The sequence below is a fragment of the Podarcis tiliguerta genome (assembly GCF_965153285.1).
Source record: "Podarcis tiliguerta genome assembly, chromosome: 12".
In the NCBI taxonomy this organism is placed as follows: domain Eukaryota; kingdom Metazoa; phylum Chordata; class Lepidosauria; order Squamata; family Lacertidae; genus Podarcis; species Podarcis tiliguerta.
In genome coordinates this window covers 28,692,263-28,717,383 of record NC_139545.1, presented here as the reverse complement: position 1 = coordinate 28,717,383, position 25,121 = coordinate 28,692,263, and the positions used below count along the sequence as shown (strand labels likewise).

The following is a 25,121-nucleotide window of genomic DNA, read 5'->3' as shown; positions in this document are numbered from 1 at the left end:
TTGAATCAGTTCTTGAGAGCTGAATTGTGGTAAGCACAGCCCACAATGATCAAGCCTCCCTGATCTTTTCCATTCATTTCCTCTCCCTTTCCCAATATAAAAAACAAAAAACAAAAAAACAAAAAACAAAAATGCATAGAAACCTTACCTTGGGAAAGGAGAAATGAAAGGTGGTGGCAGACATTCCCACATATGTTTTCCTTTGCAGCCCCTTCCTTGATTGCAAATGTTACATGTGTTAGAATTCCTGCTCCATGATTGCAGTCATGGGATTGTTGACTTTCACATGACGGTATATGTTTTGACTCCACAGAGTGGGAAGTGACGGAGACAGGATGTTTGTGTTACTGTGTTCCGTGAAGTGGGACTATTGTCCTTTGTTCTTTGTCTTTGCTGTCTGATGCTAGAGAGGGAGCCATGTTGCAGTGCTCCGTGTGTTTATATGTAAATAAAGTAGATTAGCCAAAATGCTGAGTTGCTGAGGTCTGTCACGAAAAGCTGCGAAGACTCTGCAGATCCCTAAGTGTGCCAATGTCTGTTGGCATTGGTCGCTGTGATGTTTGTGCAGAAGAAAGCTTTTGAAACTCCCGAACAAACAACCAGGAGGGAGGGAACATGCCAGTCAGGCATGTGTCTCTGCCAGGGTCCTACTCAAGGGTAGGCTGAACTCCTGACAACGTGGACCTTCTTTTACCACCATATTTCCTGGGATTTAATACATCTATGGGAGTACCCCACCACTGCCCTTTCTTCCTCCCTGGAGGTAAACATTTTGACATGGGGAACAGAGAACTGATCAGCGATGGAGATTGTGGGGCTTTTCCAGTGTGTGTTTTTAAAAAGTGCTTTGGGATACAGGAGTTTAGGAATTGTTCTGATAAGTAATGATTGTGATGATGATGATGATGATGATGGAGAAGTGCTTTTGGGTGAGATAACTGGCAACAAGGCTTGCATCCTGGCTTATGAAAACCACCATTAGGGCAATGTGGGTGAATAGGTAAGCTGTATTAGGATGCTGAATTGACCAGAGTGTACCCCAAGGGGAAAGCCTGAAAAATTCCAGGGGAGCTGGGAATTACCTGGAAATGATCTAATGTTGTGCTGAAACTAGGTTTCTTTTCAAATGCCTTACTAACTGTTCTGTATGTATCTTTGCAGAAATCTGATTTCTTCTGTCCTTTATTTTTTTTAGAAGAGGATAGTGCAATAGCCAGGGTACAAGAGTCTGTTAGTGAATGTTAGGAATTAATCAGTGGTAGCATCTAGATCATATTTGTAACACTGAAGAGAAGATACAGGCTGTTGCAGTTCTCCTGAACTGTGCCATGGAAATTCCCGGGTTTAGCTTATGCAAACTAGCCTGGCTGGGCTGATTGAACATAAGTCACTGTGAAACAATGACCAGGCATCTACTCATCAAGAAAGGTGTTTGGGTCTGTGCAAAACAAGGGATGGCAATGTGGTGGGTAGGGCCTCAGGCCACTCAGGAAAGTTTGCCTCTTGGACTCAAGGCTTAGTAAAAGGGGTGAGCAGGCAGAAGAGGAGGTGTTGGGCTTGGCTAGGTGTTCTGGGAAGGAGAAGGAACAAAAAGGGAGAACATAATACAGGGGCTGAAGGGCATAAAATTAGAGCTGGCTGGGAAGCAGGATCAAAGGACTGATGCTTAGGATGGTTCTGTCGCCAGTGCTGGGCTGCTATGAAGAACAAGCTGCTCTTGAGATGACAATGCTGTAATATCTGCACCCCCTTCATCTAAACTCAGACGCAAATATGTGTAATTAAACCATATTTCTTAAAGACACTACAGCCTCCGCTGCGTCTTGCTTCTCAAAGGGAACACAGCCCCCATGTGAGCGCCTGGAAGGCCCCTGCAATCACATGCACCACTCGGCAGAGATTGGGGGTAGCATACAACCTTTGTAAAAATCTACCTCAAGCATGTCCAAAAACTTGGGTGTGCCCAGTGGGATTTTGATTAAAGAGGCACACCCTCATTTCACAAACTGTCTTTGAATACCCCCTGGCTTTCCCAAACTTTTTCATAAATGAGATGAGATTGGGTGAGCACGGAGATGGGTCAAGCTTACTAATGACACTAAGGCTAGGTACCCATTAGCAGCTTGAAACACAGCAAGGTTGCTTTTCCCTGCTGCACCTCAAACCGCGGTTGCATATTGCTGTACAAACCAGAGAGGAGGCAGGGATGTCTTCACCCAATGAATATTATAACCCTTTTGGTTTCCCTGTACCAGCAACACAGAGAGAGAGAGAGAGATTTATGAGGCTGCCTGTCCATTCACTGTCATCTGCACATGTGCAATGGATCTCTCAAACTATTAAGTGAAGGTGGCATACATTTTAAAATTGGATGGAAACTGTTTTGAAATGCATCAAACAGGAGTGTTTCTCAGGAAACAACAGGATATTTCATGTTTGTGTACCTACAGAAGCAACCCTTTCTCCTTCACTATCTGAATGTGCTGCTCCCTGCCCCCCAAGCCCTGACCCCATTTAGGCTGCATGCCAGAGCATACCCCCTGGGGGAGTATTCTGCAGTGCTTTGACGCAGAATTGGGGGGGGGGGGGGAGAATATGAGCAGCAAAGCAGCGCTCCCAAAGAGTGTTCCGCCACTGGCAAAAGTGGTGGGACAGACGGGGCACTGGATCTTGTGCTTCTGCTGCCTGAGGCAGCTGCTTCACTCTGCCTCATAGGCAGGCCAGCTCTGTATTCACAGCTTCAAAGACTAATGGTGGGAGCACACTGGAGGCAGAGTAAATGCTAATGCATACACAGCCCAAATTATTCAGGGTGGTGAAAATAGAAAGAGATTTTGAACAACTTCAGAAGGTTACTTCAAAATTGAACAGCATTAAAGCAGCAAATGCTGTTCCGAGTAGTCAACAGAGAAACTGGAGCCAAAAAAAATAAAAAAATAAAAATCCAAACTCTACATATATATAGATAGGATCTGAGCTTGCTGTAAGCAACCGGGAAAGACATCTCATGGGCACTGAAATATACTCAGAGTCGCAAAGTGATTTCATGCTCTTTATTCAGCTCATAGTGGTGAGGAGGAATGAATGAATGTCCCCTCAATGTATCTGCTTTATATACATTATTTACACAATGGGCTGCACATGATTGGCTAATTCTGGAATTCTACTGTAAGCCATTCAGGTTGTGGATTCACTTATATCTGGAGCATGATTGGGTGGTTCCTGCCAACCAATCATACTGCTGCATTGTTCTAGGACCAATCAGACTGCTTCCTTCTGAATCCTATTGTTCTAGGACCAATCAGACTGCTGCATTCTGAATCCTATTGTTCTAGGACCAATCAGACTGCTGCATTTTGGATCCTATTGTTCTAAGACCAATCAGACTGCTGCAGTTTGGATCCTATTCAACTCAGTACATAACACCACAATAAAAATGCCAACCCTGTGTGCAACTGCTGGGGGGAAAAGGTGAATTTCGTACTGGGGATAATTAGGAAAGGGCCAACAAATCTATGCTGGGACCACACTCAGTGTATTGTGTTCTGGACATTGCATTTCAAAAGAATATAGAGCTGGGAAAAGGGCAGAAAAGGGCAACCAAAAGTGATTAGAGGACCAAAGAACTCTCCAAAGGGCATGGTTACATTTGGAGCTGAGAAAAAAGGCAAGCAAATGGGGTGGAGGAAACAACAACAATAGAATTATGCAGGGTGTGGAGCCAGCAGATAGAGAGACAAAAATTATCCCTCTCTCATAACACAAAAACCCATGGTCAACCAGTGAATCTGTAATTGCTGGACAGACAAAATGAAATACCATGTACACAATGCATAGTTCAACTATGGAGTTTAGTACCACATGATACGATGGTGGCCATCAACCACAGAGCATGAGACTCTTTAATCTCAGGGTTGTGGGTTCGAGCCCCACATTGGGTGAAAGATTCCTGCATTGCAGGGAGGTTGGACTAGATGATCCTTGTGGTCCCGTCAAGCCTTATGATTCATACTTAACCTAGATAGCTTTAAAAAGAAATTAGAAAACATTGTGAATGATAATGGTATCATTGGATACCAGTCAAGATGACTATATACTACCTCCAGGATCAGAGGGAGTAAGCCTTAGAATACCACTTATTGGGGAACAGCAGGAGAGTGCTATTGTCCTGGTATCCTGCTTTTGGGGCAGAGTTGTAACAGGGTGTTTGAGAAACAGGATGCTGAACTATATGACTGTTTGGTCTGAGCCAGCATGGCTGTTCTTATGTCCTTAGGAGAGTTCAGGGCCATACTGGGATGCTGCCATTGTTTCAGACAACATATGCAGAAAGTATTGCTGAAGGCTGCATTTTAAAGGCTACAGTACAATCTGATGCAAACTTTCCTGGGGGTAAACCCCATTGAACTCAGCAGAGCTTACTTCAGAGTAGACATTCATAGGCTTGTGATGTAAGTGTTGTACAATGTTAGCCATTACTGGTAAATGAAGAAATGTACAGTTTTAGTTGCTTCTGACTAGGCAAGTATTTCAGTACACATTTCTATCAGGGAATGAATGCACTATATGCATGAACTAAGAGCGTAAAAATCTTCACATGCATTGGTTCATGTGAACTGACTATGGAAATATTGATGCCTTTCACCACAGTGTGCCGATTTGCATTAATTAAAGCAACATGACACAGAAATAAATAGCTGCTAAACACAGCTGTATTAAAAACTTGTATGTTACTAACTTGGAGCACATGTGTTTAACACAGCACACAATTATAAAATCTTCAGACAATTTAAAGAGGAACTAAGCATCACACAGAGTTATCACAATATGTTCCATACTGGCTATGGAATGTTATAAGCACCTCATTTTAATCACCCGTGCTTGGAGTCACCAACACTATGAAGCTCAGAAATATTTTTTAAAGAACAGAAACATCGCTCAGGGGTGCTGTCAGTTTACATATGCTATTTTTGGAAGGCTAGGCACACCAGAATTTCCGAGCTGGCATTTCACAAAATGCAAAGCACATAACCATTTTGCAGGGGGTTGGACTAGATGACCCTTAGGATCCCTTCCACTTCTACAATTCTATGATTCTAAGCTCATACTGGGCAGATATTGATTTTAGAACACACAACTGAGGCCACTGTGAGGTGGGTTTACTATATCTAAAATCACATTTTTACAAAATGTAATTAAACAATAATTTAAGATACTGATAAATGCCGACCTAATTCTTTTAGGGTAAGAACCATAGCCTGGTGGTGGAATATCTGCTTTGCGTGCAAAAGTTCCCAGGTCCAGCCCCTGGCTTCTCCAGGTACAGCTTAGAGACCTCATCCAAAATCTCAGAGAGTCACTGCAAGTCATTTTCTACTATAATGAGTTAGATGGTCATGGACCAGTGGTTTGGATAAGCTAGTTCCTATGTTCTTAATCTAGTTGGCGTAGAAGGTATTTTTAATCAGTTGCTATACAATATTTATCACCCTTTCAGTTGGATGGAGAAGAGGGCCTCTAAACTATCCCTTCCAAACAAAGCGATAATCAGAGACGTCAGAAAGGAAGGAATCAAGGCATCCACATTTCATCACTGTGGAGTTGTGTGGGAGGCAGGAGAAGAAATACCAGTTGCTTAAAACCAGTGCAGTCCAGAACCCATGAGCAGAAAATCTGTTTCTGTGCTGCCCTTCAGAAACAGCACTGTCCTCTGCTTCATGGTTTCAGAATACATTCCAATTGCACGTTTTCATAGGTAAATTCTACTTAAAAGATGACTGAAATATTAAGTCAAAACCAGACCTGGTCAGCAGTTGTAGGTACACTTCTTTGGAAATAAGCTTGAGGGAAATCCACAGGACTTACTTTGAAGTAAATACTGATAGAATCACACTGAAAGCTACAGTAAACCCTATAAACCCTACCTCTGTTGCGCTTAGGTTTCACTGTCAACAGGGCCCCAAATCGGACTACTTACAGCGGAGCCTAAAGCATGCTCACCAAATGAATTCAATGGGGCTTACGCTCAGATAAATGGGGTCAGGATTAAAGCATTAGTCTGAATTCAAACCCATTGTTTGTTTTCTTAGTGTTGCAAGAACACTTAAAAACCAAAACAGAATTCAACCTCACAGAATTTTAACAGTGCAAAGAAAGCCTAGCAGGTGCATCACCTTTTAGAAACCAACAATTTAAATGTCTTAAATAAGGATCCTTCTTTTTTTTATTTTTTACTAGCACAAAACACAAATTTTCCATAAATGTATATACTTCTGATTCAGACTGAAAGTTCCACTGAGTTCATTTATACACACTGCTAGATTAGTCTGTATAGGGCTGCAGTCCAATTCTCAGTGGGACCCATTTTTTAATATATTTGTTAGTCACCCAATAGCCTAGGTCCTCTGGAAAATGTACAATCAAAGTTGAATTGTGCAGACTGTAATGCTAGGCTCCAGTGCTATGTTATGCTAAGTTCCACTGAACCCAGTGAGGCTCACTTTGACATACACAGCAGCCATATAACTTTGAGCAAGCATCACATTTCCCCAAGTCATTTGGAGGAGGAGAATCTGCCACCTTAAATGAAGTAAAGTTTCTAGTGACCAGCCACTGCAGAACTTTCTATCTGCAGACAAAACACGTTTTTTATATTAAAAAAAAAATTGCTTGTATCACCAAGGCAGCATATATAAACGCAGTATAAACCAACATGACACGTATGACATCACCCCAACGTCACAGATAAATTTAGAGTAGACTCACTGAGCTGGAAAAAAAAGGCAGAAGTTAGGAAGATATGAATGGAAGAGCATCAAGGCTGCTCGCCACAACTTTCTTCCTAAGGTTCCCTTGGCATGTTTACATGCATACACCGAAGAAGGGGAAAAAACAAAAGCCGAACAAACAGCCACGCATACACACAGAGACATAAATAAAGGCTGTCCCCAAGCCTCCCGACGCTGCAATCGATCCAGCCACCCAGGCAGGGATTTTGCTAACTTGCTGCAGGTGCAATGCAGACCGAGGATATTGCATGCATCTCAATTACAAGATAGCACGGGTTATTATTTTGGGGCGCGGGTGGCGAAGACAGGAGATAATACCAACGAGGCAGAAACACAGCAAGCATCCAAGCTCTGGCTTTGCAGCAGCAGCAGAGTCTCGCGCGCCCATAGCGCGCGCGCGCCGACCCTCTCTCACAAACAAACACATACATACATACATACATACATACATACACGTATCTGCACCCCAAGTTCTACTTAGCAGGCACTTGCTCGCCTCGACGCAGGAAGCCTCCAATGAGGGGCAGCGCCACAGGCTGCCCTCGTCCAGGGAGCAGGACGCCCCGCCGCAGCCTCCGCCTGGCTGGGGGGCAGCCGGACTGGGGAACAGCCAAGCGGGCGCCTCCAGTCCTAGCTCAGCCCAGCGCGCCAAAACGCAGCCGCCACTGCCTTCCTTACCTGTTGGCCGCCAGCCGCGGTAGCTCTCCTCCCCTCTCCCCGCTGCCTCGGCTCCTTATGAGGCGCTTTTCCTCCGGGCAGCGAGAGAGCGTGTGTGTGCCCGCGCCCGCGCGCCCGCCGTCTCCCTCGCGAGGACACGGAGGCGGCGGAGCAGGGCTGACGACGCGGGCCACGGAGTCTCCCGCGCCGTGTGGCCGCCGGGTCTCCCGGGGGCGGCGCAGAAGGGGCTGCCGGCTGCCTGGCGGCGGAGGCGGCAGGCGCCGAATGGTCGCTGCTGCTGCTCCGCCAGGTGCTGCGAGGAAACGCCGCGCGCTCGCCGCAGCCTCCTCACCTGGAGATGATGGAATCGTCTGGAGCCGTCTAGGCCGGCGTCCTGCTCGCCTGCTCCTGTGGGAACATATGAGCCAACTCCTAGGGGCCGAGGTCCCTTTGCCCGCCCCCGCCCCCAATATTTGAGTTGATGGGCATTCAAGGGGGGCGTCACGTGATTATCTGGGACAGGGTGTACCTCCCCCCCCTCCAATATTTTATTCAAGTTGGCACCCTTGTGTGGGAAGCAGGGCACAGTAGCAGACCTATACTGGGAGGGGGGAGGCTGAACTGTTATGCCCCCCCTTTTGCAACCAGCAAGGAGGTCTGGGTTAGCCTTTCTTCAGTGGGGTTGTTCCATGATAGATCACCACACTTTGCAACTTCTCTGCTGCTGACCCCTGACCATTAGGTCCAATCATGACCGACTCTGGGGTTGCGGCGCTCATCTCGCTTTACTGGCCAAGGGAGCCGGCATACAGCTTCCAAGTCATGAGGCCAGCATGACTAAGCCGCTTCTGGCGGACCAGAGCAGTGCACGGAAACGCCGTTTACCTTCCCGCCGGAGCGGTACCTATTATCTACTTGCACTGGTGTGCTTTTGAACTGCTAGGTTGGCAGGAGCAGGGACTGAGCAACGGAGCTCACCCCGTCGCGGGGATTCAAACTGCCAACCTTAGGCAACAAAAAAATGCATGTTAGTCATGCGACTCAAATTGGGTCAACGAGACCCATCATGGACTAAATTTGCTTCTGGGGCCCCTCCAAGATTAGGGGCCCTGAAGCTTAATCTTCGTTTCATAGTAGATCAACCCTAGCAGGCAAGATGTGAGCCCAAGAGTGCTCTGCCCACTCGCAGTTCCCAGCAGACTGGCATTCAGAAGCCTAATGTCCCTGGCAGTGGAGGAAGAACATACTGTATAACCATTGTGGCTAGTAGCAGTTGAGAGCCTTGTTCTCCATAACCAGTGCAATCCTAATGTCTGTTCAGAAGAAAGGCTTATTAGGTTCAGTGGAGCTAACTCTGGGAAGCAGCACTGGAGAGTAAGGAATCTTGCAGGCCACCTAAGTTCAATCTCTAGGAAGCTGCAGGGAATCTTGGGGTTGCCAACGTGGTGCCTATGGGCACCAAACTGTCCTTGAAACCTTTTGCGTGCACCTACCAAGCCTCTGATTACTTAAACAGACACAAACACTGCCCTCTTGGTCACAGAGTGATTAGCTTTCCCCCCTGACAGTCCAGTCTGGCACCTACCTAAATGTATTTTCAGCATCGAGCAAACTCCATTTTGTTTTCCCCGACATCTTTAAAATATGTAATCTCTCTCTCTCTTTTAAGATGATGTTCATTATACTGTGGTTTTCACACAGTGGTTTAGTTCTATAGAATTTATCCCTTTGGCTTTCTTTATTAATTGATTATTGTAATGCTTTACTCTCTAGTTCTCTGTTTCGGGATGATTGTTTTGTTTTTAGAGTTCTTTTATTTGCAGCTTTATTGATTCCTGCTTCACTGGAATTGTGATGTTTAATCTGTTTTTATTTTGAGGGGAAATTGATTGTTATTGGGGACTGATGAATGGGATGCTTAAATAAATAAATAAACATTTGCCGCAGATATTCTTAAGGCTGCAAAATAGGCTTATGGAATCTGCAATCAAGATGTCTAAATGGAAAACACTTTTATTTACATGCTCTGCAATTCTCGTTAACTGTGATTAGCGTTTCACATATCTGCCATCCCAATTTAAAAAGTCTGTACCATGCTTTTAGAAATAAAAATGTAAGCACTCTGACATGAAGAGCCTTGTTAAACAAAATTAAGAAAGCTAAACACTGTTCTAGAAGCTGATTAAAATGTACTACAGAACATTGATAAAAGCTTCTATTTTGTTCTCAGATATCATGGTAATATGGAAAACAATTGCACAACATTGACAAAACTAGGCCACCTGCCGCATTATGGCTTACTTGTACCAAGTTATAAAAAAGTACTTGAGGGTCCAAACCAGTACTGAAAATACAACCGTTGAGGGGCTATATATTTATGGTAGAAGCTCCCCCCTGCCAACACAACACGAGATACACTATGAGATATACACCAAGATGCATGGAGTTGCACCTTATGGCCACCTCCTTTTCTCAGGGAAGCTCCTGTATTGTAGTAAGCTCCACAACAGGTGGTAAGCCATCCAACAGGTGATGATATCCCTACCCCATATGAACCAACCCAGACCCTGCAATCATCATCTGAAGCCCTTCTTTGTGTGCCACCTCCACAAGAGGTATGGAAGGTGGCAACATGAGAGTGGGCCTTTTTGTGGTGGCTCCCAGCTTGTGGAATGCTCTCCCCAGGGAGGCTCACCTGGAGCATTCATCATTATGTTCGTTATGTATCTTTAGGCACCAGGCAAAACATTCCTCTTCTCCCAGGCCTTTGGCTAATTGAACAATATCTGGCCTTTTAAACTGGTGGGGGTATTCATTTTTGTTTGTTACTATGTTATGTATTTGTGTGGTTTAATATTGTAAACTGCCCTGTGATCCTTGGATGAAGGCCAGTATATAAATTTAATTAATTTAATTAATAATACCATAGACAACCCCTGCTGTTGTCTAATCGCTGTCCATGGTGCTAAGACACTGATCAGCAACCCCATATGTCTCTTTCCTTATCGAGATGAGACCATTCAATAAAATACATAAAAATCCTGTTTCTTGGTTGTTAGGATGGTACATAGGGATCTTTTTCCTCGCCTTAACACAATCTGGCTTCAGTTAGCCTCAGGATGGAACTCTTACAAGGTAGAGTGTTTGGTGCTACCAGAACTCAGGACTGTTGCCTCTTGACACTTTTCTCAAACTCTGAGTGGAAGGTAAATGGAGGGGGGAAGCCCCTCAAGATGCCCAAGTTGGATGAAGTGTGGCTGCCATGGTGTATGAGTCAGTCAGGAGTAGGATACTGGGTCTTGCCGGGATATTACTCAACCATCTAACCCAGGGAGGTCCAACTTTTTCATATTGAGTGGGCCGCAAGAGTACTTCAACATGGAACGCACAGGCTGCACACTGCCTCATCACACGTAGGGTGAGGAAGGCCAAAATTTGATGCCCCCTCAGTCTTTGCGCTGCCTTCCCAAAGTCAGCTAAGGGAGGCACTGGGCAGGAGGCTCTGGCAGGGTCCTAAAGCTCTCCCAAATCTGGGAAAGCACCAATTAGGCTTTGGGAAGGAGACAGGAGGACTTTAGGACCCTGTCAAAACCCAACATGAACTGCATGTTGATTAAATGCCCATTAACAGATGTATGAACTTAAATCCAATTTCTGGACTAAAATTCACAATCATCAAGTATATAATTAAGTACACTAATGATTTGTCACTTCTAAAAATAATGTTTCTCCCGCCATAATTAATTTCAGGAGGTGTTTTTTTTCCTAGAGGAAACATATTTGCAAATACGTAGCTCATAATTATCCCTCCCTTCTCCAGGATTAATATAAATATTAGAACATAGTGACTTTAAAGAAATAGTGGATGTTTACTGCCAGTGGCAGGCTGACACAGCCTATGGCAAGTAGGTGACCTTCCAACTTTGGTGCAGCCTTTTCCACCAGCCATGCTAGGACCGGAGGGGGAACTTCTTCCCTCTAGTCTACTCCCTGGCTGTAGAAGCCAGCCACACTCAGGCCTCAGTTTCAGTTGATGCTCCAGTATTTGCAGGCTAGCATATTCTTTTCAGCCAGTTTTGTTCCAAAACTGCTGTTTTGTTCCAATGACAGCAGAGCATAAGCTCTGCCATTTCAAGATGATCGCTTTCAAGCCAGAGCCCTTTCCTGAGATCCTGTGGGCACTTGGAGGTGATGCAGAGAGTATTACAATCCTGTTATTCCTTCCACATTCTGAGCATACTCTAGGACATGGAATTTTTGTGAAGCCTTTAGGTCACAGTTTGGGATGGGCTCGCATCTCTCTCATGAATAGGAGGAAGATGTCCTGCAGTACTCCATGTCCCATAAAGAATGGGGGTTAGCTGCCAAAAATTGCATGTAGCCGCAACCACATTCTTTTGAAAATTGCTCCGGTTCCCGAACCCCTGTTATTAATTCCATGTATGCAAGCTGCTGGAAGGCTGGCATAGGCACCACCACCCTCCAGACCCAGACATCAGGGAGCCAATTACATATGATCTCCATTTCAAGGAATCAGGGTACCCCATTAAAGGGATCCAGGGGGAGGTGCTTCTGCCAGGATGCCCAGACTGCAGCTGATGGGCTATAGATCCTCCCAAAATGGTGATCTAAGGGAGGGCATTTTGCATCAACCCATCTGCTGGTTGATTCTTTGGCAGGGTTCATCAAGATTAAGGATCACCCTTTGACATATATCAAACTGGAGCACCCACCGAGATCACCATTCTATACAAATCAATAGCATTTTTGAAACCGTTCTAAGTTGGAGGGCTATTTATAGCCTACTTATGTGCAGTAAAGGCAGGTTTGTTGGACAACCATTTGTAAGCCGATATCCTAAAAAATGAAAACAGAGTGCAATAGCTTTTCTAGCCCTCTAACATGTACTAACCTTTCTTCAAATGTACTAAGGTCATTCTCTGTGCTTAAAAACTTATTGATATCACAAATCAAATCAGAAAGGCTAGCACATTTAAGAACAACAATGCCCCGCAAATGCTCTTCAAAACATTTTTTTAAAGTACAGGACTAGCCAAATACATATAAAAGATATAGATTATTATGCATTGTTCATTAATATGGACAATTAGCCCATAACATAAGGCTTACTTGAAATGGTACATACAAATCAGACTTAGGGGGACAGATCAAGATTGCAGCTGCTGCCCCTGACTCTAACCTTCATTAGGATTTTTGAATAGATCATACATGGGTACAAGCTGGATCCATATAGTCTCTTTCCACGCAACGTGTGCCCTACATGTTGTAGGGTACAAATGAGGCACACAGTTTATACAAACATAGGCTTAGCTGGAAGTAGCAATAGGGCAGAAATTCAGTTTGGTTTGCATTTTAATGTGAATCTAACTAAAAACTAAAAACTAAGCTCATGGCCACTGTGCCCATCACCTCCTGGCAAATAGAAGGGGAAGAAATGGAGGTAGTGAAGACTTTTCTTTCCTGGGCTCCATGTTCAGTGCAGATGGTGACAGCAGTCACGAAATTAAAAGATGCCTGCTTCTTGGGAGAAAAGCAATGACAAACCTAGACAGCATCTTAAAAAGCAGAGACATCACTTTGCCAACAAAGGTCCGTATAGTTAAAGCTATGGGTTTCCCATTAGTGATGTATGGAAGTGAGAGCTGGACCATAAAGAAGGCTGATCGCCAAAGAATTGATGCTTTTGAATTATGGTGTCTGAAAGGGGCACAGCAGCCCTTAGACTTTAATTATCATGGAAGAAAAGTGCATTTGGCAGTGACCTCACTTGTATGTTTATTACCATATTAACATGCACCCATTTATTCTGTTTGCTTGGCTTAATCTTAGTTTTTAGGGTTTGGTTTTCAAGGTTAGGTTAGGGCCCAACTACACATTACATTAAATGGTTAGCATGGAGCTTTGTCTGCGCTTGCTTTTGTGTTCGTTAACACAAAGTGTGTGTGTGTGTTCATCAGCACCACAACACACCAAGAAAAGGAGGTTCAACGCCTCACCAGTACTGAAAAATATAATGCCCCCTGCCCAGTGCAGCAATTAACCTTGGGGGGGGGGATGTTATTCAATGCAGACTGCACAATGGTTCTCACCTAAGAAGAAAAACCACAATTTAGTAACGCCTTTATAGCATAGCATCTCTGATGCACACACATTAGTCATCTCTAATTGCTTTTCATTGTATGGCTGCTTTCAAGATCGTTGAGACTTATTCACTAGCCACACGAGTCTTAGAAGTCTTATTTATAGCTGTCCAAAAGGCAAACCAATAGTAGAGATAGAGATGTCCTGGCAGAAAGAGAAGAATGTCCCATCTGTCACAGGACATCTAAGAGCCTTTGACCAATAACCAGAGGCTAAGAACCAATTCACACTATTTTCAAACAGCAAGTATAGCACTATCAGGACCAAAGAAGGCAAGATATATCACTTGGAATCATGACAGTGTTCCTTTTCTTTTTCTTTTTAAACAAGAACGATAATTAATGCACTGAGGGGTAGCCAGCTGGACTACTGCAGGAAGGGAGGTTTGCCTGGTCCTCTTCTGCTTGGACCTCACAAGAATCCACCTCCCTGAACACGGGGAGCTGCCTTATTTCAAATCAGATCATTGGCCATCCTGCTCAGCGTTACCTACACTGGCTGGCAGCAGCTCTCCTGAATTTCAGAGAAGGGTCTACCGGCACTACCTATAGATTGAAACTGGGGTATTTTGCATTCAGAGCTACCACTAAATCACAAATTACTATAAGCTCCAGTAGGAAAGCTCCCATAGTCACCGAATGTGTGAAGGGAGGGAGCTACCAAATTCTCTTTTCAGATTCAAAGAGGTGACTGGTTTCAGAACAACCCAGCCACAAAGACCTTAATGAAAGAGACAGCAAAGGTTTGTCAGCTAGCACATATTCTGGTGTCACATATGCCAGCACCTGCCAGCCATGCATTTGGGCCACTTACTAAGGTAAAGGTAAATGGACCCCTGACCATTAGGTCCAGTCATGACCGACTCTCGGGTTGCGGCGCTTATCTCACTTTATTGGCCGAGGGAGCCAGTGTACAGCTTCCAGGTCATGTGGCCAGCATGACTAAGCCGCTTCTGGCGAACCAGAGCAGCACACAGAAACACCGTTTACCTTCCCGCCAGAGTGGTACCTATTTATCTACTTGCACTTTGACGTGCTTTTGAACTGCTAGGTTGGCAGGAGCAGGGACTGAGCAATGGGAGCTCACCCCATCACGGGGATTCGAACCGCCGACCTTCTGATCTGCAAGTCCTAGGCTCTGTGGTTTAACCCACAGTGCCACCCGCGTCCTTGGGCCACTTACTATCAGAGGTCAAATGATTTCAGTGGAATTCGTTTCTACATAAGCGCATTTAGGATCAAAGCTATAACCTATAAGCTAGGAAAACTCTGTGGAGCCCTTTCTTGGGCATGTGAAAAGGCCATTTGCCTGTAAGGATAATTTGCACACAATGAAACACACACATGATTTAATGCAAGACCCAAAAACCCGCTCCAAGAGAACTGGGTATTCTTTGGTATGAGACAATGCTGCAAAAGCTTGGCAAATTTAAGAAAGAAATGCAAAGTGGCAGGCAATCAATCCAGGATTTATTTTCTTCCTTCCAAATTGTTGTTAACTAAAGCTCCTGAGCTTGGTATCAAGAAAAGAAAATGCTGAAGATTCCCAGGAGCCAAAGACAGACAACTCTACCGATTATTGGATTGTGTGCTATTTATAGAAATCTAACCTTTTTAGCCCCAAATACAGGCAAGCAAAAAAAGGCAGTGCAGTGTCATACATTTAAGCCTCAAATTATAGTAATTTTGTGCTCTTCTTGCATTTTAATGATCAGAGAGAATCAGCAAAAGCCTTTCAATGAGTCACTAGCACCACAAACAAGGTGGTGTTGGTGTACTTTAACACAGGCAATTGGCTCCTCAGCTGTTACGACACTACAGTGCATTTCAACAGCATTTTGACAAATGCTGGCTGGCTAAGGACCATAGCTCACTGGTAGAGCTACAGCTTTGCATGCAGGAAGCCCCCCATGTTCAATCCCTGGCATCTCCAGGTACAACCAGATATTAATATTGTGCATTTTGAAGTGACTGGATACATGAAAACAGACTCCTTTTGGAAATAAAGCATTGCCCAGACCCATTAGGTATTATTCAAAACTTAACTTGCACAACTTTCTTCAAAACAAAAGAGAATGATACATCCAAACAGTTCCCTAAGATAATATGCCACTCCATATGAAATACTCCAAACAGACTCAAAAGCAAAGGTCTGCCTCTCCTGCCTTAAGCTGTTTACCTGGAGAGCTTCATCTATGTCCTCACTCTCATCAAGTCTGAGAATAATGACCCCAGCCACGACCCTTCAGAGATGGCGAAATTTCAGTTCAATACCTCTCATGTGATCTAAGGTTAAACACACATGTGTTAGCTAGCAGAAAACAATAGTTAATTATCAAGGAGTTCAGAGACCATCTCTTGGCTTTAATATAGCCCATGGGAAATCCCCATGTTAAAGCCCTTTCAGAAATACACAAGCATTCACAATTTCTGTGTGAATTAAACCAATTATACCTAACACAACTGAAATCCTAGACAGCTGCTGCCAGTGTAGACAATACAGAGCTGTTGGACGTGTTTCAAGCACCTTGTCCATCTCCAATGAGATATTTATGCAGCAGTAAAAGAAGCCCTCGGCCTTTTTTTAGTTAGACACAAATATGGGAAAATTCCTCATCACACATTTTTCTTTTATAATTATGCTTAGATGATAAAAAAGGAGAGAAATCAATAGTTTTAAAATCTCCTGTCACTTTTGTCAAGGAAGTGACAGATCAAATAATCAATTCTAGGGGGAAATGGATTTCTTTTTAGCGTCTCTGAAAATAACAATGCTTAGCACTTAACTGAGCTAGTCTGTGAGTGGGTGTCATATTTTTTACCCTCTTATTCTATGTCGTTCCTCTTAAAAAGGGGGTGGTGGTAATTCTTCCACTGCAGATATTTTGCTCAGAAAAGGTCTTGGTTCATTCTCCCAATGGGAATCTAATTTGTGCACCAACCCATTTTTTAAAAAATATTGTTCAAACCATCCCCTTTCCCCTGGAATGCTGGACCATGTTTACTGAGATGAGATTTACTTCTTTAATTTTCTGAAATATTCTTTCTTTATGGACGGTGGAGCTTGTTCTGTTAGAAGGAATAAGACACTGCCCCACCAACCTCAATGTGCTTTCAACCACCCTTCCATCTCACAAGTTGGCCTTGACTGCTGGCTCTGTCTTCCTTAATCTTAGTGTTGATTCTGTAGAAGTTCGCAGAGAGAAAGACAGGGTCAAAATGAGAATGTGTTGGTTCTGCATGTTATTCACTCTAGCTCCACCTATCATTGGCCTCCCCGTCTCCTGCCCTACCAATAGACACCAGCCAACACAGGTGACTGCAGATCAGCCATACACAGAAACAAATGAACCATGAGAATATTCCAACAGCACTTTGAATATGAAAAATGCTTTTACAAATTTTAACCGTTCCACTTTGCAATACCCACATGAGCCACAAACTGCCCCTTGCTTTTAAATGTGCTTAATTGTAAACCTAGACCTTGTTAATTCCAGTGGGAGTTTGTCATGTTTCCCTTACTTCATTGGGGTTCTATCTAACATAATAAACACAAGAGACACAATAGCACAGAGGTCTTGCCACTTGCAAGGGATCCTCTGTTTCAGCGGATGAAGAATTAAAATAAAATGCTAAAGAAGAATAAGTAGGCATCGAAGTGCATACATAGCTCTGGTTTGGAGAATCTTTGCAGTGAGCTTCCCACTGGGAAGGTGGAAATAAAAGCCAGTGTAATTAAAATTGTAAATTTCATCAAAAATCTGTTTGCAATGAATAAAGGAACCCTCCCAGGATAGCCAGTTTTATTAATGATTTAGAAATACCAACACAATTTGGTTAGAATGGTTAGCTCAGCCAGCCACACCTACTATGTTCTAAAAAGGAGTTCTACATTTAAACACACAAAATCAACACCTATCAAACAGAAGGAGACCATCTAGGTGAACATATTCAGAGATAATGTGATATATCACAGGAATGCTGTTCTGGTTACAAAATTCATTTATTGATTTCAGTTCAAACCTTCCCACCTGCCATCAGAAAAGCCCCAAGCCTGTACCCTTAAAAATAATAATAATAATTTCATGAATTGACTTAGAAGAAGCTTAAGTTGGGTCTTTTATTCACTCATTCTTGATCTTCAAAATAAACAGGCTTTTTTTTTACCCTATTCTACTTCCATTTATAATTTGTAATTCCTTATTTAATTGTCCCCAACAGCTGACACTAACAGTGTTAAAGCTAAGAACTTGCCAAATCACTTCAACACCTGATATTTGTGTTTATCCAAAACGTTTTAGCAAGCAGCAACCTAGAAACTCCAGCATTGGTTCATGGTCCACATAATTGCTTAAAGTCTAAAAGTAAATGGCGTTCTTTCTTTAGATTTAACAATCAGTACATTTGAGACTCCCCCACAATGTTCCGTTTCCCCCATTAATTAAACATTGTTATTTCAATGTTTTCAAGCACTGTACACGAAACAGCTAATTAATTCAACTCAATGCTTATCTCTATCATGCAGTTGGTAAGGAACTCCCAGCACTCAGCAGGTCTCCTACAACAGACATCCAACAAAAATGGCAGGCACAAACAACCTGAAGACGCTTGTTGAGCCAACTTATTTGACAGACATATAGAGCCTCTGTATACATTGAAGGAATGTGTTTTTACAAGTGCACAGATGGGGAACCTGAGGTCTTCCAGATGCTGTTAGACAAGCTATCATCTAGCTCCTATCATCATTTACCATTGACCATGCTGGCTGGAGCTAATGGAAGTTGAAGTCTTAACAACCTGTCCTAGGAGATGAGGTGTCCTATGCATGCATCAGGAACCCCATGCCCATATCAGTTGCTAAATGGGAATGCAAATTTATGATCACTCTGTGGGGTGTTACCGTAGTTTTCCTTCCGTAGGACGCCCCCATGCATAAGTCACCCCCTATTTTGGGGGACTCAAAATTAAGAAAATGGGGAGGATTGCCCAAAGTTGTTGAGCTATTTTGGGTGAGGATTTGGATTTCCCAGAGTTGCTGAGCTTTTTGGGGGGGAGGGATGCCGAAAATCACTCACCCGCTGCTGAGACAATTGCACACATGGCCGAAGACATGTACCCGCAAAACAGCCACCCTATTGACGCAGCCTGCAGCCCTTCTCACAGCTACCAATCACCCACACTGTTGCCGCTGAGACTAATCGCCCAACCCCCGTCTGTACTACCCATGTATAAGACGAGGGCTAATTCTGAAGCTAATTTTTTAATTAAAAACCCCCGTCTTATAGATGGGAAAGTACAGTAAATAGTTATTTCTATTAACAATTTCTGGCAACTACTTTGTGATTGGCAAGGTACTATTCCAAGACAAACTGAGAAATTTACCGTATCTCTGAGACTAAGCTGCCTCAAGACCCCTTCAGTTGAGAATTTGCCTTCTGTATTTCTCTGCTTCTAGGAATTTGCTATGCAAGGCTCCAATTGTTGTTGAATGTCTTTATCTTCCACCTAAGGGACCCAATATCCATATGATGATAGACCTCTTGCATTTGGCAATGTCTCACTTGTTCTTCAAGTCCTGAGATGATGATGAGTTGAGAAATATGAGCATGTGTGATACCACCAGCCTCAAGACATTTATACAATTGTACCCCACATGCTGTAAAGGAGTAAACCAGAATCCAATGCACTGCACACAGCATTCTGCATGCTCCCAGGGACTTTCCACCCTCCTCGCCAGGAGCAAAACGTGGGGACTCTGCAAAGTACATTGTAAGCACGGATGGTCCTCCTCCTCCCTATTGCTTTTGGAGGATGGATGCAATGACAAAACATAAGAGGTGCAATGATCCAGGGTCATGGGGAGGTGAAAGACCCTTGAGTGTTTCTGTAGCAGGGTCCCAGCAAGGTCATTGTCTCCAGCATCTTAAAGCTGCCCAATCAACATGAAAGGGAAGAGTTTCAACCACAGGGAAGCCTTCTCACCTTTTGTGCTGATTGGGGCCAATCAGAGTGAAAGGAGGTGATTCAGACACTGAGGATTGGCTCCAAAGGTCACTCCGGAGAATGTGTGAGAAGAACAGCAAGGAGGAGTTCTGCATGTTCTTTGTCACAGCATAGAGAAAGTAACCCAGCCCTCATGGTAAGCTACTGCTTACTTATAGGTTCAATTTGTAGCAACAGCCATCATTTGAAATACTGATCAGCACATGACAACTAGCTTGCATTGATACTCCTAATGCCGAGGCAGCATTTCACTCTAGAGAGAATATACATTAACAGTGCAATCCTATGGACGCCTATTCAGAAATAAACCTCATTGAGTTCAATAAGTCTTACTTCCAGGAAAGCAGTTTAGGATTGCAACCTAGGGGTTTTTTTTTTCTAGTTTCCCCAGCTCTGCTGAAACAGCAGTTGGTACTGTCTGAATCATCATTGTAATCTAATCTTTACAAATCTCCTGAAGTTCATAGTATACTGTTATTTTTAGTTGTAGTTTTGAAATGGCTCCATTGCTTGCTTTCAGTATAATAAGGAGGAACATACAAGAAATGACAAGCCCTAGAGAGCATGTTTATTTCTCCCTCAAAATAATCTCTCTGCAAAGGTGAAATAAATAAAGCAAGCTCAGATTGGGCAAAAACATCACTTGATTCCATATGAGATAAAGTATTTCCTCTTTCATTGACATTTGAATTATTTCCCCTGCAACGTTGTCAGCATTCTGGGCCTACTGGGAGTAGGCATCACTGAAAACAACGGTGCTTAGGTCTAAGCAAACATGTTGGAAACCAGTTACTGGAAACTACAGGAGGGGAGAGTATTCAAGGGCCCAAATCCTGCTTGTAGGTTTCCCCACAGGTGTCTGGTTCACCACTGTAATAACGGAGTGCTGGACTAGATGGGCCACTTGCCTGATCCAGCAGATAATAATAATTTTATTTATTTATTTATTTATTTATTCATTCATTCATTCATTCATTCCTCGCCCATCTGGTTGGATTTCCCCAGTCACTCCTGGTGGCTCCAAACAGAATATTAAAAACACAGTAAAACATCAAACATTAAAAACTTCCCTAAACAGGGCTGCCGTTAGATATCTTCTAAAGGTCAGATAGTTGTTTATTTCCTTGACATCTGATGGGAAGGCCTTCCACAGGGTGGGTGCCACTACCAAGAAGGCCCTCTGCCTGGTTCCCTGTAACCTCACTACTCACAGTAAGGGAACCACCAGAAGGCCCTCGGAGCTGGACCTCAGGATCAAGGCTGAACAATGGGGGTGGAGACGCTCCTTCAGGTATACTGGACCGGGGCCATTTAGGGCTTTAAAGGTCAGCAGCAACACTTTGAATTGTGCTCGGAAAGGTACTGGGAGCCAATGTTGGTCTTTCAGACCGGTGTTATATGGTCTCCTATATATTCATATAGGACTGCACAGTTAATTTATTATTTTGAATTATAGCCTGTCTTTCAGTTGAATGATCCTCAAAGTGATCCTCACAACAGACTGTGTATTGTTTTAGAGGGCCTTAGTTGACAGGCTAATCAAGAGGACGAAGTATACTTTGTTTTGAGTCAGCAGTCCCAGGTCAAATGGCACTTTGCAAAGAGTGGGAAGGGGTGTAACTCAGCGGTAAATCTTTGCATGCAGAAGGTTCCAAGGTCCCTTCCAATTCTACGATCCAATCGTTCTATGATTCTATGTTCAGTCCCTAGCATCTCCAGTTAGGGCTGGAAGAGAACCTTGTCTGAAATCTTGGAAAGCTTCTGCCAGTCAATGTTGACATTACTGTGACAGATGGACCAATGGTCCAAGGTCCCAGGGTGCTTAAAAGCAGCCCTGTGGGATCGTACCAAAAGCCTATCCAGTCCAGCATTGTTGTTCCATATGGCACATGGGCCAACCAGATGGCAATGGGAAGCATTCTTTTTGGCAGGGAGGAGGGAAGTAAGCTCCCTGCAGCTGCTCCTTCTTTGACCAAGAGCTAGAGTCAAATGGTTCTCTCCTTGCCATGATGTCTCCTTGGGAGGAAGCAGGTGCAATCTCCCAGTGGCTCTTACTCCTCTTGCCAACAGATGGGACCAGAATGTGCTTCCCACTGGCTAAGTATTTTTTAATGGCAACAAGAGGGGCAGGTCCCCCCCCCCCTTCATTGATAATTTCTCTCCTTTTTGCAACAAGTAAGCCAAGAAGATAAAGCAAGTCAGCACACTGTGGATATATTTAACTAATTAGGCTTGTGCAGTAAGAGACAGCCAACGCAGAGACATAAACAGTCCCTCCAACAATGTTGGCTGGGACTCAGCTTAGATTCAGTAAGAATTCAAACAGTGCCAGGGAAAACAGCATTTATATAATCATACTCCCATGCCACAATCACATTGCATATTCCTAAAAAGCAAGTGTCATAATGTTGGCAGGCCACCATAGGAAAGCAGAATAGGAGCAGGATGATTCTGCAGTTGAAGTGGAATATACTTTTGCCAGCGCAATTATAATATTTTTAACATGGGGGAAGAACCTGAGGTTGCAAAATTGAATTTAAATTAGAACTTTAATGACTCTGATTCCGCACATTAAAAGTTAATATTGTAACCTGCTATAAATAAAATAAAAAGGAAATTAGAGGTTGAAGTGCAGGGTGTTTTTTTTTAAAAAAGGAATAAAAATACCTGAGCTAAGATCATCAATGTTCAGTTCCACAGTAGTTACAAAAGCAGGCTTTAGATCTCCTCAAACATCTTCTACATCAGGGCTGAGGAACATTTTTCACTTGAACAGCCACATCCCCTTATTAGAAACATTCCAAGGGCCACATGGGAGGGGTGGGCAGGGAAGGAGAAAAAATAGGTGCAGCAATGCATGCAAAGTTTGCTTTTGTACATTTAGTTAGTTTCCACATTCACTCTCACATACCTTCCATTCAGGCAAGTAAGCATTCAAGGACATCTTCCGGCCAAGCAAAAACATTCAAGGAGGACTCTGAGCAGGGGCAGTGAAGAGCATGGCCTTAAGAAAGGTTGTGTAGCTGGGGATAGTACCAAGGGCCAGGTAAAGAGTTCTGGAGGGCCGCATTCAGTCCCCCAACCCTGCTCTTCAGAACATTAGCTTGAACAGTAACATAGAAATTACATTTTGGGGAATTAAAACTAAGCATCCAACAGAATGGCAATATTCATCCTTACTTCCCTTGTGATTTCTTTGGAGTAAAAATAATAATAACAGTTAGGTTGAATAAATTCTTACCTCTCACAAAGAGCTGGGTGTTGTTTTTTTTATTATTCCAAGCAGTTACTTCTGCAGTTCACCACAAGCCACCTAGCATTGTAGTCAATAAACTCTCACACAGTAGCTCTTATTCTTTTATGCAAAAATGTAGATGACAAATCTTTTTTCTAGGTAGCCTAGAGTGACTAGTTCTTTCTTATCATAATGTTGTCATAGTGACAGTGACATCAAGGAGCATAGCAATTTGGCTAAAAATAAGTAAATAAAATTGTTGATTCCAAAAGGAATGCTACACAATGTTCCTTCAGTGTTTAGACATTTCTGCATTGCTCCTCACATCTTTGTTCAGATACTACAATTATTAGCGAACCTTTTAAAGTTTTTTGTTAAAATGAAAAATAAGAGCAAGAGAAGGCTGCTGGGTAACACCAAGGCTGCATTCATTTTATTCCATTTCCTCTGTGTTTCCTGACCAGCTCACTTCCACAATTTATGTGATCTTTCACACAATGTAAGATTGAGTGGAATCTAATGGAAGTTTAACACTCATTTCTGTATCAATTGTTTCCGGGGGGGGGGGACAATTTACAACCATGATATGCTGCAAAATCATGGGAGTTTTGCCGCAAAATTTTCCCGCCATTTTCATGGCTCACGCCATGTGATGAAATGTGGGGTGTTATTGCATCATAGAGTTCTTTCCTGGCATTTTCATAGGTGAATCATGGGGGGACAGAAGAGTGGATGTGCATAGAGGGTGGTGACATGTGTCCAGTGACATCTGCTGTCATCTCACACCACATCCACTGGTGTGAATAAAATTTAGTATGGCATGGCAGTGCATTACTATCAAGCTGCAGTTCCATAATGCCAGCAGGTCATGCAATGGAAAAGTAACTTTACTGGTTCAGGAGCACTAGCATTATAAGAAAACTAACATCTGAATGGACCCCAAGTGCCCATCTCATCCAACCCTCTGCTTCTCACAGTAGCCAGCTAGGAAACCCACAGCCAAAGCATGCTTTTGTTCCCCAGTGATTGATATTCAGGGTTTTTTTTAAAAAATAAAAAGTTGCCAAACTTTAATTGTTAGATACTTGAAATCTAAAAACTTGCACTAAGAAGTGTCCGACGTAGTACCCCTTTAAAGAATGTTCAAAGCACATTTCGCTGGTCAAAGAATTCTCCACACTAATGTTTGTTAAGAATTGCTGGGAATTATAACTCTGTGGGGGGTAAACTGCAGTGTCTGGAATTCTTTGAAGGAAATAATGTGCTTTGAATGTGCTTTGAAGGGTATGGTGTGTGCACAGCCTTAATCTATTGTACGAAGACTTCATACAATTGCGTCATCCAGCAGAATTTCCCCAAGTATTTCACAACCTAGTTATGCCTAGGCCTTCTGCAGAGAATCCCGATGGCTCAGCAACTTGTGCGGACATGTTTGCTAAAACACGTTGCCGATGAAATCTCTCAAATTCATTCACACTTAAAATTCCTGTTTGGCGACAGGGTCTGTACCAAGGCCTTGGCTCATTGCTAGGATTAGTTTCAGTTATTGCCATCTGATGATGCGGATCAGACATTTGGCATGGTCTGTAAAAGAGGCACGTGTTTTTTTTATCCTTGATTCTTATGGCTGGCCAGCTCAAATTTCATTGATTATATGGTCCCATTTCAATCTGGCTTCAGACCCGATTTTTGTACAAAGCTTTCTTGGCTGTGCTGGTGAATAATACTAAATGGGAGATATCGGAAGTGTGTCCCTTTTGAATTTCCTCCGTTTCTCAACAGTCTCCAAGTACCATCAGCCATGAAATCCTCCTGAATTGCTGGGAAGAACTGGAAAGGAGGCACATTGCCTTGCAGAGATTCTTCTCTCAGGTGTCAGGAAAGTTTGAGGAAGTAGTGCAAGGACGTATCTCGCTTGAGCCTGTGGGAATCGTCGAGTGCTGCAGGATCTGAGCCCTGCTTACATATAGGAATGCTGCTTCTTATACATCCCTTGTAGAGATGTAACATCTCTGGAAATTTTGAAGCCACAGAGAAAGGGAAAGGGAGATCTGCTTTGTGCACCTTACAGCCATTTAGGTGTGGTGGAAAATGCTGCCTACAGATTGATCAGCTTATGTATGTCAAATGGGGATGCCAGCTTTTCTTTATCCAAGGCAATGAAATGTCTTGGACTCGTCTTTTGTATGTGTGGTGTGGGAGAGAGAGAGAGAGCGCGCGCAACAATAATGGTCACATGGCACTTGCAAAATACAAACCGTGTATATACAGCAAATA

The 25,121-nt window shown here is 43.4% G+C and overlaps 1 protein-coding gene across 6 annotated transcripts in view; it reads right to left on the bottom strand.

Annotated features, from left to right (window-relative positions):
• The window catches only part of DGKB (diacylglycerol kinase beta), a 323,351-nt gene that overhangs the window by 221,801 nt on the left and 76,429 nt on the right, over positions 1-25,121 (bottom strand). For 3 of the 6 annotated variants that reach the window (XM_083405387.1, XM_083405385.1, XM_083405390.1), the window contains exon 1: positions 7,467-7,659. The gene's annotated coding sequence lies outside the window, so the exon portion shown is untranslated. Of the gene's footprint in view, positions 1-7,241; positions 7,419-7,466; positions 7,660-7,797; positions 7,855-22,850; positions 25,019-25,121 lie in introns of those variants that run through there. The other 3 variants (XM_083405386.1, XM_083405389.1, XM_083405388.1) reach the window with 3 other exon arrangements.